General features: G+C 41.7%; 1 protein-coding gene across 2 annotated transcripts in view; it reads left to right on the forward strand.

The window, feature by feature from the left end:
- The first annotated feature begins 4,788 nt into the window (after nt 1–4,788).
- PTPN4 (protein tyrosine phosphatase non-receptor type 4) overlaps nt 4,789–15,379 on the forward strand; it is a 185,286-nt gene continuing 174,695 nt past the window's right edge. For both annotated transcript variants that reach the window (XM_061135467.1, XM_061135468.1), the window contains exon 1: nt 4,789–4,889. The gene's annotated coding sequence lies outside the window, so the exon portion shown is untranslated. The remainder of the gene's footprint in view (nt 4,890–15,379) is intronic.

Consider the following 15,379-nt stretch of genomic DNA (forward strand, 5'->3'; position numbering starts at 1 on the left):
ACTGCAAAGGGGCTCCACGACTAAAGCAAGCCCAAGCCATCGAATTCTAAACTTCCCAGGAAAACGTATGACACTTCAAATGTTTAAGTCTAAATTTGTTTGTCTTATTTTGCTTTGCTTCAAGTTATGTCTGAAGATTCCAGACAGATGAAAGAATGAAATTGTCCAGCTAAGCCAGACAGATATCCAGTTAAGGTCACATGTCAGAGACCAGGTGTTTGAAACCCTGTTTTCCTTGTATGACCCACCTCACCAGCTTAGGTGACAAAACCGGGTCACTTTAAGTCACGTGTTTTTAATGTTAAAATTCATACCACTCTGAGTTCCACCCAGCAAGCCGAGTCCAGCTTTCCGTGGGGTTGTCTTCCTCAGAAATCCCCAGTGACCCAAGAGTTTATCATTCTTCCAAAGGGGTCCTCCCAAGTTGATGGGGAGGCTGGGGTGGGGGGGAGACAGCGGCTGGTGAGTTGGCCACAGGGCCTGATCAAAGCTCCTTCTCTGCTGCCTGGCAGCTGCCAGAGGTCACTGCCACAGCCCAGGCAGGCTGGCTTGGCTGCACAAGCTAGAACGGATGCCTTTTCCATTCTGGCTATAGCTACCGGGGGTTGGGAGTCAGTCACACAGTGAGAGGCCAGTCCTTTCTGCCAACACTCTCCAAGTGTGGACACAACCCTTGCTCCTCACTCTCAAAGCACAGCCAAGAGCAGGCACAGACAAAGGGGAAAAGTCACAGTCAACAGCATTGTCTGCCAATATCTAGGAATGTTTGCTGCCACTTTGAACTGAAAAAAAAAAGTCTTGCTAACTCTCAATGTAGTATTAAATTATTTAGATTATGTTTCTTTGTTTTGTGTAAACATAAGTTTAGGTATAAAGCCCTCATTCTCATAGCCCTTCTACATCTATAAAATGACAATTTTGAACATTTGATTAATAAAGTTAAAAATTCAATTAATGTTAAGTATGTAATGTAAATGATGTTTTGCTGAAATTAAATTTTTTGTGTGTATGATGAGACTATGAAACTCACTGCTGTGGTAGGGTCTATTTTTTTAAAATTTTTATACTGAAATATAGTTGATTTACAATGTTGTATTAGATTCAGGTATACAGCAAACTGGTTTAGTTATACATATTCGCATACCCTTTTCAGGTTCTTTTCCCATATAGGTTATTACAGAGTATTGAGTAGAGTTCCTTGTGCCTTACAGTAGGACCTTGTTGTTTATCTGTTTTATGTATAGTAGTGTGTATGTGTTAATCCCCACCTCCTAATTTATCCTTCTGCCCCACTGGTATTGGCTTTTTTAGACATACTTCTCTTCTAAGTGACTTAATCATTCCAAAATTCTTCTCTATTTGAATATCTGTGAAACTTCTGCACAGTGTACCATGAGGAGTATCAATAACCTCAGATATGCAGATGACACCACCCTTATGGCAGAAAGCAAAGAGAAACTAAAGAGCCTCTTGATGAAAGTGAAAGAGGACAATGAAAAAGTTGGCTTAAAACTCAACATTCAGAAAACTAAGATCATGGCATCCGGTCCCATCACTTCATGCAAATAGATGGGAAAACAGTGGAAACAGTGAGAGACTATTTTTTGGGCTCCAAAATCACTGCAGATGGTGACTGAAGCCATGAAATTAAAAGATACTTGCTCCTTGGAAGAAAACTTGTGACCAACCTAGACAGCATATTAAAAAGCAGAGACATTACTTTGTCAACAAAGGTCCATCTAGTCAAAGCTATGGTTTGTCCAGTAGTCATGTATGGATGTGAGAGTTGGACTATAAAGAAAGCTGAATGCCAAAGAATTGATGCTTTTGAACTGTGGTGTTGGAGAAGACTTTTGAGAGTCCCTTGGACTGCAAGGAGATCCAACCAGTCCATCCTAAAGGAAATCAGTCCTGAATATTCATTGGAAAGACTGATGCTAAAGCTGAAACTCCAATACTTTGGCCACCTGATGCAAAGAACTGACTCATTGGAAAAGACCTTGTTGTTGGGAAAGATTGAAGGCGGGAGGAGAATGGGACGACAGAGGATGAGATGGTTGGATAGCATCACCGACTTGATGGACATGAGTTTGAGTAAACTCTGGGCACTGATGATGGACAGGGAGGCTTGGTGTGCTGCAGTCCATGGGGTCGCAAAGAGTTGGACACAACTGAGCAACTGAACTGAACTGAACTGAACCATGAGGACACTCGACCATCTCCTAGTTAGGCTGTCGTGTCTACAAAGAGTATTCTATTTTTTTATCATTAGCTCAAGAAAATGCAAGTTATAATTCTTGGTGCCAAATACAAAATCAAATGCCAGCATTTGATGACAAGGTGGTCATCAAAATGATCCAGAATAGGCATCGATTAATTTTTTTAAAGCTTATAATTTAAATAAAAACAAACATTTATCCATTTTGATAGAGAATTTGCAGATGGTATGATTCAATGTATATGAAATGCCCAGAGTAGGTGAATACCTAGAGGCAGAAAGTAGATTAGTGGTTGTCAGGGGCTAGGGGAGGAGGGAATGAGGAGTGACTGCTAATGGGTATGGGATTTCATTTTGGGGTGATGAAAATATTCCAGAATTAGGTAGGGGTGATGGCTGTACAACCTTGCAAACATACCAAAAAGCACTGTAGTATGTGAATTATAACTCAATTTTTAAAAAGTGACTTCACAGTTTTCCTAAAGAATAGTAGATAGATAGTCCATTTACCTAAAGGACTCATCCTGTGGCGTTTTCCAAAACAAAGGGCATCCCCCTCCTGCCTCTCCAATCTTGAGACTCCAGTTATACTTATATTACAATCAAGATTTCTGTTTGTATAGAAGGTCACTGTGCTTTATGAATGAGGGTAGGCAGAATGGGCTGAGGGAGAAGGTCTGGAGATATGAAGGTTAGTTGAAGGACTAGTTACAAAGCTCTACAGGACATCAATAAACACAAATTCAGATCAGATGAGTGTCACTCAGAGACACAGCAGTTTACCAGGTTTGAAGCTGAGCAAGAGACCAGTCTGTCTCAAGTACCTTCTCCAAGTCCCACCAATTAAAGATTTAAGCATTTCATTCTCTTAACAAACTTTTTTGACACCGGGCAATGTCACTGTCACCCGGCATCAGAGGGGATACAAAGATGACCAAGACAAGATCCTTGACTCCAGTAGCTCCCCATGAATAGTGGCGATAAAACCCGCACAGGGATAAGGATCCTATAATAAAAAGAACACTGTAAGATAAGGGAGGTATAAACCTAGAAGTATCACGTCAAAGAGGAAGAAATTCTTACTTCCGGTAGAAGTAAGATCCATTGTTGGAGGGTGACTGAGTGTAGACAGGATGGACGTGAAGGGAAGAGCATTTCAGTGGAGGGAACAGTATGAATAAAGCGCAGACAACAGAGAGACACAGAGGCGGGAGAACCTGTCTGGGAAGGAGGAAGGGACCTGGCTGGAACCAAGCTGTGGGAAGGAAAGTGAGAACAACATGGACTGATGGTATGTCTTTTTAAAACGGAAAAACTGAGCCAGGTGAGAGGGAGAAGAGAGTCCCTAGAAGCTGCAGATTTCACAGATCTATACAGATCTGCAAGGTTTCAGCTTGCAAAAACCATCCCTGATTAGTAAATAGGCCTTTATCGGGTTGGAGGGAAAGTCATTTTTGAAAGAATGTTTCATGAAGGACAGCCCTGATGGGGTGCTGAGGCTAAGAGCGAGGAAGAGCAAGAAGGTGTCTGACGACAGAAGAGGACTCTGACAAAAATGAATGCAAAAATTCCTCCCGCCATCATTTTCACTATTATCCAGCCCACAGGCATTTGTCTCACCTCCAGTAAGTTTGTATCACCAATAAGATTTTAGAATCACCTGGTTAAAAACCCCGGCGTGGTAATAACCGATTCATACACTTGGTTAGCACGAATTAATTTCATATTTAACAGCACACCGTTCCTGGCACACAGAGGCACTCAAACGCTATAAATGAACGTTCTTTGTTTCAGGGTCTATATTTAGGAGAGGAAGTCATTCAAATCTGCACCCTAAAACCTGTATCCTTTTTCAGCACTGAAGTTGGGACAACCTGGGGCCAAAAGGTCCGGGTTTCCACTTTAAACTGAGGTTTTTTTTCCCCCCTCCATCGGCTCCCTCAAGTCTCTAGGTCCAGCGGGGGGAAGGGTCCCAGGTTCAGTAACCAATCGCCGCGGAGCCACGGCGCCCCGCCCACCCTAGCCCCGCCTACCCGCCCAGGTCCCTCCTCCCTCGCACCTGCGCGTCCCCCGCGCTCCGGCTGGTGGGGCCGCTTCCAGCCCGCGCCGGCGGGGAGCGGGGCTCGGCCTCACCTCTCGCGAGATCGCCTCCCGTGGCCGCGGCCGCCGCTCCGAGCGGCTGACTGGCGGCGTCTGCGCAGCCGCCATGTTCGGTTGCTATGCTGTGGCCTGGGAGACGGGGTGTGCTTGAGGGAGGAGGAGGAGACGGAGGAGGCGGCGGCGGCGGGAGGGACTGAGCGCCCATCGCACTCTCACACGCAAACGCTGCTCAGGATTGCCGCCCGTTCGCTGCAGCAGCGCCGTTCCGCTCCTCCTCCTCGCGGCCGCACTTCGTTCTCTCAGGACTCCAGGGTGCCCGAGGCTGGATTCGGGGCCCCGCTTCGGGGCCCCCACCCCCGCGACGTCGCTGCGGGGCTGGATTAGCTCATCCCCGCCGGGAGGCGCGGGAGCGCGCGGCAGCCCCGCAGTATGAGGTGGTGCCGGCGGCTCGGGGCCGTGGCGCGGCCGCTGCGGCGCCGGCTGCTGGGCGGGCGCTGACGGAGCCCCGGGGGCGGCGCGGCCGAGCCTCCAGGCTCTTCTCCAGCCCGGAGGACGCGGCCGGGACACGAAGGTAAGAGGCTCCGGGCCCCTGCCGCTTCTCAGCCCTGCGTGGCACGCGAGGCTGCTACCTGCGGCCCGCCAGGTGGGGCCGGCCGAAGGCGTGAGGCTGATTTCAGGTCAAGGGGGAAGGATGCTTTTTGCCTACTCCCTTTCTTTGCGGGACCCCTGCTCTCAGCCTCCTGGTGTTTTAGTTGGAATCTCTGTTCTGGGGGAGTCAGGGGAGAACGGATGGAATAGGTGCGGAGATGGAATGTTCCATGGCCCCTAAACTCTAGGTGAGGTTTTAGAATCTTCAGAGTTTTCCATTGCTGATAGGAGTCCTTAAAAAGGAAAAAAAAAAAATTGGCTCCTTTGAAAGCTTCCTACTTGCTGCTTGGGCATACTGTCCTACCCTTGAAGTTTTAAGCCGTTGATGATTCTGCCTTTGCATGCTTGTGTTTAGGAACCTGTAGTTGAGCCAAAAGAAAAAGTTGAGGTGGAGCAAAATAGACGTGCGGATGCGCTTCCCAGGGTTTCCTTAACATGGAGTAGTTTACGGTGGCACGTATGTACGCACGGATGGTTCTGGGAAACTTAGAATGGGAGACTTTATGCCTGGGAGGCATTATGCAGTGAACCACAGCGGAGGACAATGTGTATGGGTAAGGTTTTTCAGGCGCTTTTTCTAGGACAGTCTGTGTATCTGCAATATACCAGCTGCTGTTAGAATCGGAGATTGGAGTAATATTCGGTTTATGTAACCAAATCTTGGGGCCAGTTGAAACATTATGGTTTAAACCATGTTTATGGAGAAAAAAATCAAAACGCCAAAGTATCCGACTTGTAAAGAAGACTGTGGAACAGTTAGGCCAGGGCATTTTTTATCCTGATTTTTTTGAACCTTAACCCTGTTGCCAGAGGGGGAAAAATACGTTTTTTAAGGGGGAAGGAGATGACCTTAAAATAAATGATTGTTCAGAGCCCAAAATATGCTTGATGGAATAGAGCTAGATAGTACATCAGTTAAATCTTGAATTTGAGAAATTCAACCTATAGTTTTTTTTTTTTTTTTTTAAAGGCTTTTTGTAAGCAAAAGTTTTTCTCTACAGAGCTTTACTAACTCATAGTAGAAGGACGCAATCATTTTGTGGATCCCACCATTTTTTGTCAGAATAAATTTATGCTCCAATTACCACAGAAGCTATTTTTATGCCTCTCTCTCTCTCTCTCTCTTTTTAATGGCACACATATCTTTGTCATCTCTTTTCTTTGAAACATGTGCGTGGTCCCACAATGTCATGATCTTGAGTGATTTTTAAAAAGAGACTGGTGATCTTACTTTTGTATATGGGAGTGTTTGTGACTTAGCTGGCCTATTTTAAACATTTGGCAAGAGATTTTGAAAACAGGGAGCCATCACTATTTTGCAGTTTTATTAATATTGAGTAGGTTAAAGTTAGAAAATCATAGGTTCCTCAAAAGTAGTTATGGATGAAGATGTGGCTTTCTTATTGCCTGTTTTCCTAGAACCTGCTTAGATTATAGGCTGTGGGTATTGAATTGTTTAAACTTTGTGGTTGTCCCGATTTTCTAATTGAATATCTTTTAAAATATCCCTAGTAACTTTGTTACTTTAAATTTGTGACACCCAATTTCTAATTTAGACTAGGCATAAACCAGCATTGATTGAACACACTTGCTAAAAATACTTTCTGGGTCAGATGTACTTAGAATGCAGCCTCAGGAAAATTCATTTGAACTATTCTACTGTGACCAATGTACACTTCATTATTACAGAAGGGCTTAAAACAATATAGAACTCTCACGATTAGATTTCATCAGTTCAGGCATAGAAGCCTAAACTTTGATGTATTAATATGAAGTACTTCATGTGGGATAGTAATGAAAACTTTTTACAGTGCTTTTTTTTTTTAACTTACGTGGCTCCCATAGACTTATTAAACTCTGATTTGTGTATTTGAGATACTAATATTTTAATTTCGTCTACTAAACATAATTTAAATTGTGTGATAGTATAGTGTGCAATGTTATCTATTTAGTATTTACTTATGATTTATTCTGAGCTCTTTAAGGGTGGATGCGTCAGTGGTCATGTTTTTAAGTAAATTATCTTTGAGGAACAAAGTAAGAATGACAGATAATTTCAAGGAGACATTGTTAACTGTTACTGAGAGGACTCCCTCCTCTCCTCCCCGCATCCCTGGATTAATATGGTCAGTTTTAAACAACAAGGAAGCTTTAAAAATATGTAGGAACCTTGTTTGGTGGATGTTTAAAGACATGTTTTAAAGATGTCCTTTAATTGTTAGTTATTCAAAATGTAAAGTTGGAGACCTCACTAGAAATGGCAAGTCTGTGTGATTTAATGTGGCTAAGTATGATTTGTTGCTTCTAAATAAAATTTAGTATTGGCAGAAATTCACTGATTCCAAGCTGAGTTGAATTTTGTTGTTTTTCTGGGTAATAACATGCATGTTATGAAGTTTTTTATACTCAGTAGTCTAGATTTGTCAAATTAGTTTACTATGTTAAGCTGTGAAGCCTTAAAGATTGGTTTAGTATTCTGGAAATCTTTTTATTGTTTGCCAGAAAAGTATGTAGGAGGAAGGTGTTATTTCTTCATTTAATATTCGATTAGCACAGATGGTGAGAAAGAATATAGTGAAGAAGTGTAGAATCTTCTCTTAATGCGGAAGTATGGTACCTATGAGGAATATAATTTATTTCTTTTTCATTGGGTAATCAGTCAGTACAGTCATACTTAAAATGGAATGGGAAACTAGAGGGGAAATTTATTACATTCTCCTCCATTTCATTAGAGGTGATTTCCCCCACATTCATTCTTCATTACTCCTAAGCAGAAACACTGGAAGAGAGGTGCAAGTATCTGAAGGAATTGAGGGGAACAGAATGAAAATTAGGCACTGTGGACTATCTTGTGGGAAAGATATTAATTTGGGTGTGTTATGAGTTATTGTATCTCTTAACAAGGAGGTTTTTATAGAGGAATGTAAAGGAAAAAGGATCCAGAAGGGACGTGTTTATTGTCTGTTACGTGCCAGGAGGGGCTTTTCATGTTATCCCACATAAGCATCAAATATACTTTGTGAGGTAGGGATTATCATCCCCTACTTCTCCTCCCCTCTTCCAAATGGGAGCATGAATAACTTGTCAAGGATCATACTGCTAGTAAGAAGAATTTGACTAGGTTTGTCTGATTCTGAAGCTTATTCTTTAGATCATGTTGTCCAGTTAAACTTTCTGCAGTGGTGGCAGAATTCTTAATCTGCACTGTCAGATGTGGTGGCCATTAACCGTGTGTGGCATAGAGCGAACACTTAAAATGTGATTGTTGTGCCTGAGGACCTAAATTTTAAATTGTATTTAATTTTAATCAGCTTAAATATAAATAGTTAGATTTCGCTAGTAACTATAGTATTGGGCAGGACAACTTTAGATGTTGCTACCTAGAAAACCGGAAGTTTTGTTTGTTTTTGGTTTGGGTGTTTTTTCTTTTTTTTTTTTGCCAAGCCTCACTATTCATCTTGTGGGATATTAGTTCCCCTACCAGGGATCAGACCCTTACCTCCTGCAGTGAAAGCCCAGAGTCCTAACCACTGGAAAGTGAAAAAGTGAAAGTGAAAGTCACTCAGTTGTGTCTGACTTATTGGGACCCCATGGACTATACATTCCCTGGAATTCTCTAGGCCAGAATACTGGAGTGGGTAACCCGTTCCACCAAGGGATCTTCCTAATCCAGGGATTGAACCCAGCCAGGTCTGCTGCATTGCAGGCAGATTCTTTTACAGCCTGAGTCACCAGGGAACCCCAAGAATACTGGAGTGGGTAACCTATCCCTTCTCCAGGGGATCTTCCTGATCCAGGAATTGAACCTGGGTCTCATGCATTGCAGGCAGATTCTTTACCAACTGAGCTATCAGGGAAGCTCCTAACCACTGGACCGCCAAGGAATTCCCGAAAATCTGAGTTTTGATATTGAATCTGCCACTAGCTTGTATATGACGTTAGTTAAGTTACTTAGTTCATGAGCCTCAATTTAATCCCTTGTGAAAATGAAGAAGATGTTATTACTAAAAGATTATCTCTAGTATCCCTTCTTGCTCTAAAGTTCTTTGATTCTTATTAAAATGTACTGTAGCATTTCATATTTGCAAGCATTATGTCTCAACGAACCCCTTCCCCATATACTCACTCCTTATATAAAAACTTCTGTTTGTTTAGTCAGTTTCTCTTTCTTTCCAAAGAGTGTGTTTAAAGCACATAAAGGATAATGGATTATTTTACCCTCAGTTATTTGGCAAAAACATTGTGTTGAACCAAAAGACAGTCCTTTACTTTGAAACAATGTTTGAATCTTTAAAGATCTTATTTTCAGCATGCCACATGGTGGAGGTTTAGTTGCTAAGTTGTGTCGGACTCATGGACTCTTGGGACCCCATGGACTGTAGCCTGCCAGGTTCCTCTGTCCGTGGGATTCTTTAGACAAGGATACTGGAGTGGGTTGCCATTTCCTTCTCCAGGGGATCTTCCCAACCCAGGGATCAAACCCAGGTTTCCTGCATTACAGGCAGATTCTTTACCAACTGAGCTACGAGGAAAGCCCAGTGCCACTTGCCATTTGAGAATATATTACAGTTCTTGTTGCTTATCAATTAATTGGAATTACTTTGCTTAGCCTTACAGGTTTTCTGCCAACTTCATCTCACTAACCCTGTATCTCATTTTTGCTTAAAAAGAAAGCATTCTTTTTTCCTCCGTCTTCCCTTGTTTCTTCAGTTTAAACATTCCTGTCTTCAGTTCACGGGGCTTCCCAGGTGGCATTAGTGGTAAAGAACCTGCCTCCTAATGCAGGAGATGTAAGAGATGCAGGTTTGATCCCTGAGTTGGGAAGATCCCTTGGAGGTGGGCATGGCAACGCACTCCAGTATTCTTGCTTGGAGAATCCGCATGGTCAGAGGAGCCTGGCGGGCTGCAGTCCACAGGGTCGCACAGGGTTGGACACGACTGAAGTGACTTAGCATGCACGCACATCTCCAGTCCACAAGTCTTCCACAGAATTCACCTTTTTCTGGAAGAATGCTGCTTAATCCAGCATGATCAGTTTTTGAATCCTAGTAATGAGTACCCTGGTGTTAATATATGATTATTTAGGTATAGTTTCTTGATTTCTTCCTTCTCTTTAAAAAAAAAGTTTTATTTATATTTTTGCCGTGCTGGGTCTTTGGGTGCTGCGGGGCCTTTCCTCTAGTTGCGGTGCTCGGGCTTCTTGTGGTTTCTTGTTGCAGAGCATGACTCTGGGGTGCAAGGGCTTCAGTAGTTGTGGCTCCCAGGCTTTAGAGCACAGGCTCAGTAGTTGTGGTAGATGGGCTTAGTTGCTCTGTGGCATGTGGGATCTTCCTGGATCAGGGATCAAACACGTGTTTCCTGCATTGGCAGGCAGATTCTTTACCACTGAGCCACCAAGGAAGCCCCTAGTGTTCATCTTTCTTAAGTTTTTATATGTTACCTACTGTGTGTCCTTAATAAACATGTTAAAAAATAAAAAATAGGGGTTGTTTCTTCTGTATTGCTTTATGAGTTTAGACCATTTCTCAGCAATGCTGCTTTTAAAAAGTTGCTAATAAAAAAATTATAAATACTATAACAACATTCACCCATAATCACTACTCTAAAAGATATTTTTGTTTCTTTCCAGGCCATTGTCTTATTGTATTTTTTAATATAGTTGTATGGTAGAGATAACAATTTTGGAGTTTAATATATTGGAAACATTGCATTGTAGGGAAGAACAATATAGGGAAAAGGTGACAGACTTTGGAGTGAGGGAGATCTGGGTAAGAATCTGGTCTCATAAACCTTGGAAAAACTATGTAACATCTGTGCTTACTTTCTTGTCTATGAATTTAGGATAATAGTACTTGCCCTTGAATTGTTGGGAGGATTAGGATAATATATATAAAGCATCCAGCAGTATTCTTTAAATAGAAGAGATGATCAGTAAATGGTAACATATTATTTCCCCTGTTTTCCCATTCTCATCATCATGAATTTAAACAATTGCTTAGACATTCAGGTGATTTATCAATCAGGTGGTTTAGTCTTTTACCTTTTGTTAAATATTTTGGTTGTTCCTAAAGTTTCCACTGTTATAATCTGCAGTGAATATTTTTGTGCTTATAGTTTGTTTGCAGGTTTGTTTCCTCAGTCTAAAACTTAAAACTCTAGGACTAGGATAATGGTTTGAATCTCTCTCTCTGCCAAATCTCTTATATAACGATGGGTGTTCTTGTTTTGGGAAAAATGCTAATTTTGTTATAAAATTATACTTTGTTGTTTTAGTTAATGTATTTTGAAAATTTTGGCTTATTGGGAAATGATATAGTGAACATTTTTTTGTGTGTAATTAAACAGACATTTGAATGTTTGTTATAGAGATCACTGGTATACCAGTAAATAAGACATGAATCTTGTCCTTGAGCTCAAATTCTAGGGTGGTAACGTATGTCAACAATTACAATTCAGAGTGACAAGTGTAATAAGATCTGTGGAAAGGAGAGTGGCATTTGAGCAGCGTCTTGAAGGATGAGTTGGGATTGATCTCTGGGTAGAGAGAACAGCATGTACAAAAAGGCAAGCATGAAAGGATCCATGCATTTAGAGAAGTGGTCTATCACGTGGGTGTTGGTGTCTGATTTTATGTGTGAATCCGTGTGCTTGTATATGTTTGTTGACTGTGGTAGGAGATAAAACCTTGTGAGGGTCCTTGTTTGGGCTGTGAGTGCAATCATATTAAGATCTTTAGAATGGAGCTTCCCAACTGGGGTGCCTTGAATGGCTTATCATTGTGCCAGAGAATAAGATAGCTATCAGTGTATGTGACCAAAGCACATGGACCCACCAGGGTGGTTTCTTTTGACCTAGAATAATCTCCTTGGCTTGTCCCAGTGAGCTAAAAATTATTTTCTTTGGTGCAAGTTGTGAAAAGCATTGGGAAAAGCACTGTTAGTGTTGGACAGTTTAGGGTACCCACACTTCTGGCATTCTCAGTGTCTGTAACCAAAAATAAAACCAATACCAAACCTTAATATAAAAATGAAGGAAGTCCTGTCAAAGTCCTCATCTCTTCTCCCCTCTCTCCGCCTCCTCCCCCCAGGGATTACTAGGTGATCACTTTCTGTGTGTGTCTGAAGTATCCTTTTGGCTCTCCTGCATGGCTGACGCCCACAGGGGTCTCCTGTCTGCCTCTTGGGAAATCAGCGTTTACATTGGCAGCAATTACAGATGTTTGAATAAGGAAGGATAAACCTTGACTTCTAAATAATGATGCCAAGATATAAGGATGGTGCAAAGATGAGGTTAGAAGGAGCAGAGAAACCGGTTAGGATGCTCTTGCAGTAGTCCAGGTGAGAGGTGATAGGAGCCAGAAATGAGGAAATAAAGATGAGGGTGTCAGCCTGGAACTGAAAACTGATGAGGCAGTTTCCTGAGAACTGAGAGTCCATTTGGTTGTAGTGGAAGAGGAAGAGTTGCTGCTAAGACTTCTCTTTGGGCAACTGGAAAGGGAAGACCAAATAATTTTTATTGAGTACCTATAGTGAACCAGGTGTTTTGCTAGGCACCAAGGTTTGTCATGAGTTCTCACTGAATTTTTAAAATTAATTTATTTTGAAATAATTTCAAACATACAGAAAAATTGTAAAAATCGCACAAAGAGCTTCAGAATCCCCTTCAACCAACTTCCTTTTCCTTGAACTATTCTTGCCTCTTAAAAAAATTACTTTTTCTGAGACTTGACTCTTTATAGCACTTTTAGTTTCACAGCAAGATTGAGGGGAAGGTACAGAGATTACCCATAAGCTCTCTCATCTCTACACATGAACCTCAACCAGTTTTGGACACAGTACTAAATATATATTGTGTGTAAACAGAATATAAACCCGCACATCTTGTACTTGGCTCACTCTAGGGGTTGCAGTGAAGCCTTCCCTTTCAGGTGCCCAGAGAAGGAACCTTGACATTGTCCTTCTCTGTTACTGAATTCTCAAATTTCAATGAAACTACCTAATCATCTTATTTTTAGTCTGTCATTTTCATCTCTACTTATAACCATTTCAGAGGACAGTACCATTTCTCATCTAAATAGACTTTCCTGAGCCATGTCAGAGCAAGTTGCAGACATGATGCCTATCATTCCTAAATAATTTAGTGTGTTTTTACCAGAACATGGGCAGTCTCTTACATAACTCCCAAATCGGGAGATCAGCATTGACACAATAGTACCTTCAAAATCCCAGATGCTTACAACTCAATATTAAAAAAAAAGCCCAATCAAAAATTGGGCAAAAGACCTACATAGACCTTCTTCAAAGAAGACATGCAGATGACTGACAGGCACATGAAGAGATGCTCAGCGTTACCAATTATTAGGGAAATGTGAATCAAAACAACTGAATACAATGAGATATTACCTTTCATCAGTTAGAATGGCCATCATCAGAAGGTCTACAAATAATAAATGCTGGAGAGAATGTGGACAAAAAGGATCCCTGCTACATTGTGAAAATATAAATTGGTGCAGCCACTATGGAGAACAGTATGGAGGTTCCTTAAAGGACTAAAAATAGAGCTACCATATGATCCAGCAATCCAACTCCTGGACATATATGTGGAGAAAACCATAATTCAAAAAGATATATGCACTTCAATGTTCATTGCAGAACTATTTACCACAGCCTGGACATGGAAGCAACCTAAATGTCCACTGACTGATGAATGGAAAGAGAAGATGTGGTACATATATATGATAGGATATTACTCAGCCATAGAAAAGAAAGAAATTAATGCCATTGGTAGCAATATGGATGGGCCTAAGAGATGGCCATACTAAGTAAAGTAAGCCAGACAGAGAAAGACAAATATCATTCAGTATCAGCTATGTGTGGTTAGTGTTATCAGAAGGGAAAAGGAGGCAGGGAGAGGTACAAATTAGAAGTTTGGGATTAATACACACTTGTTACACACTTGTAACACTTGTTGTTCCGTTTTAAGTTGTGTCCTACTTTGCAACCTCATGGACTGTAGCACACCAAGCTCCTCTGTCCTTCACTGTTCCTGGATTTTGCTTAAATTCATGTCTGTTGAGACAGTGATGCTATCTAACCATCTCATCCTCTGCCTCCCTCTTCTCCTTTGCCTTCAGTCTTTCCTAGCATCAGGGTCTTTTCCAGTGAGTTAGCTCATTGCATCAGGTGGCCAAAAGTATTGGAGCTTCAGCTTTAGCATCAGTCCTTTCAGTGAATATTCAGGGTTGCTTTCCTTTAGGATTGACTAGTTTGATCTCCTTGCAGTCCAAGGGATTCTCAGGAGTCTTCTCCAGCACCACAGTTCTAAAGCATCAGCTCTTCTGTGCTCAGTCTTCTTTACGGTCCAGTTCTCACATCCATACATGACTACTGGAAAAACTATAGTTTTGACTATATGGACCTTTGTTGGGAAAATGGTGTCTTTGCTTTTTAACACACTGTCTAGGTTTAATACACTGTCTAGGTTTTGCATCTAGGTCATCTGATGCGAAAAGCTGACTCATTGGAAAAGACCCTGAGCTGGGAAAGACTGAGGGCAGGAGGAGAAAGGGGCGACAGAGGATGAGATGGTTGGATGGCATCACTGACTCAATGGGCATGAGTTTGAGCAAACTCCAGGAGTTAGTGAGGGACAGGGAGGCCTGGCGTGCTGCAGTCCATGGGCTCACAAAGTGTTGGACACGACTTAGAAACTGAACAGCAACAAGGTTTGTAATAGGTTTCTTTCCACGGAGCAAGCGTCTTTGAATTTCATGGCTAGGGTCACTGTCAGCAGTGATTTTGGAGGCCACGAAAATAACATCTATCACTGCTTCCACTTTTTCCCATTCTATATGCCATGAAGCAATGGGACTGGATGACATGATCTTAAGATTTTTTAATGCTTAGTTGCATGCCATCTTTTTCACCTCTCCTTTTTCTCCCTTATCAAGAGGCTATTTAGTGGTATCATCTGCATATCTGAGATTATTAATATTTCTTCTAGTAATCTTGATTCCCACTTGTGATTCATCCTGCCTGGCATTTCGCAAGATAGACTCTGCATAGAAGTTACATAAGCAGAATGACAATATACAGCCTTGTCATATTCCTTTCCCAATTTTGAACCGGGCAATTGTTCTATGTTGCTTCTTTATCCACATACAGATTTCTTAGGAGACAGGTAAGGTGGTCTGGTATTCCCATCTCTTTAAGAATTTTCCACAGTTTGTTGTAATCCACACAGTCAAAGGCTTTAGCATTCAATGAAGCAGAAGTAGATGTTTTTCTCAAATTACCTTTCTTCATAATCCAATGAATGTTGGCAATTTGATCTCTGGTTCCTCTGCCTGTTCGAAATCCAGCTTGTATACCCAGCTTGTATATCTGGAAGTTCTCGGTTCACATATTGCTGATG

The sequence above is a fragment of the Dama dama genome, chromosome 33, assembly GCF_033118175.1.
Source record: "Dama dama isolate Ldn47 chromosome 33, ASM3311817v1, whole genome shotgun sequence".
NCBI lineage: Eukaryota > Metazoa > Chordata > Mammalia > Artiodactyla > Cervidae > Dama > Dama dama.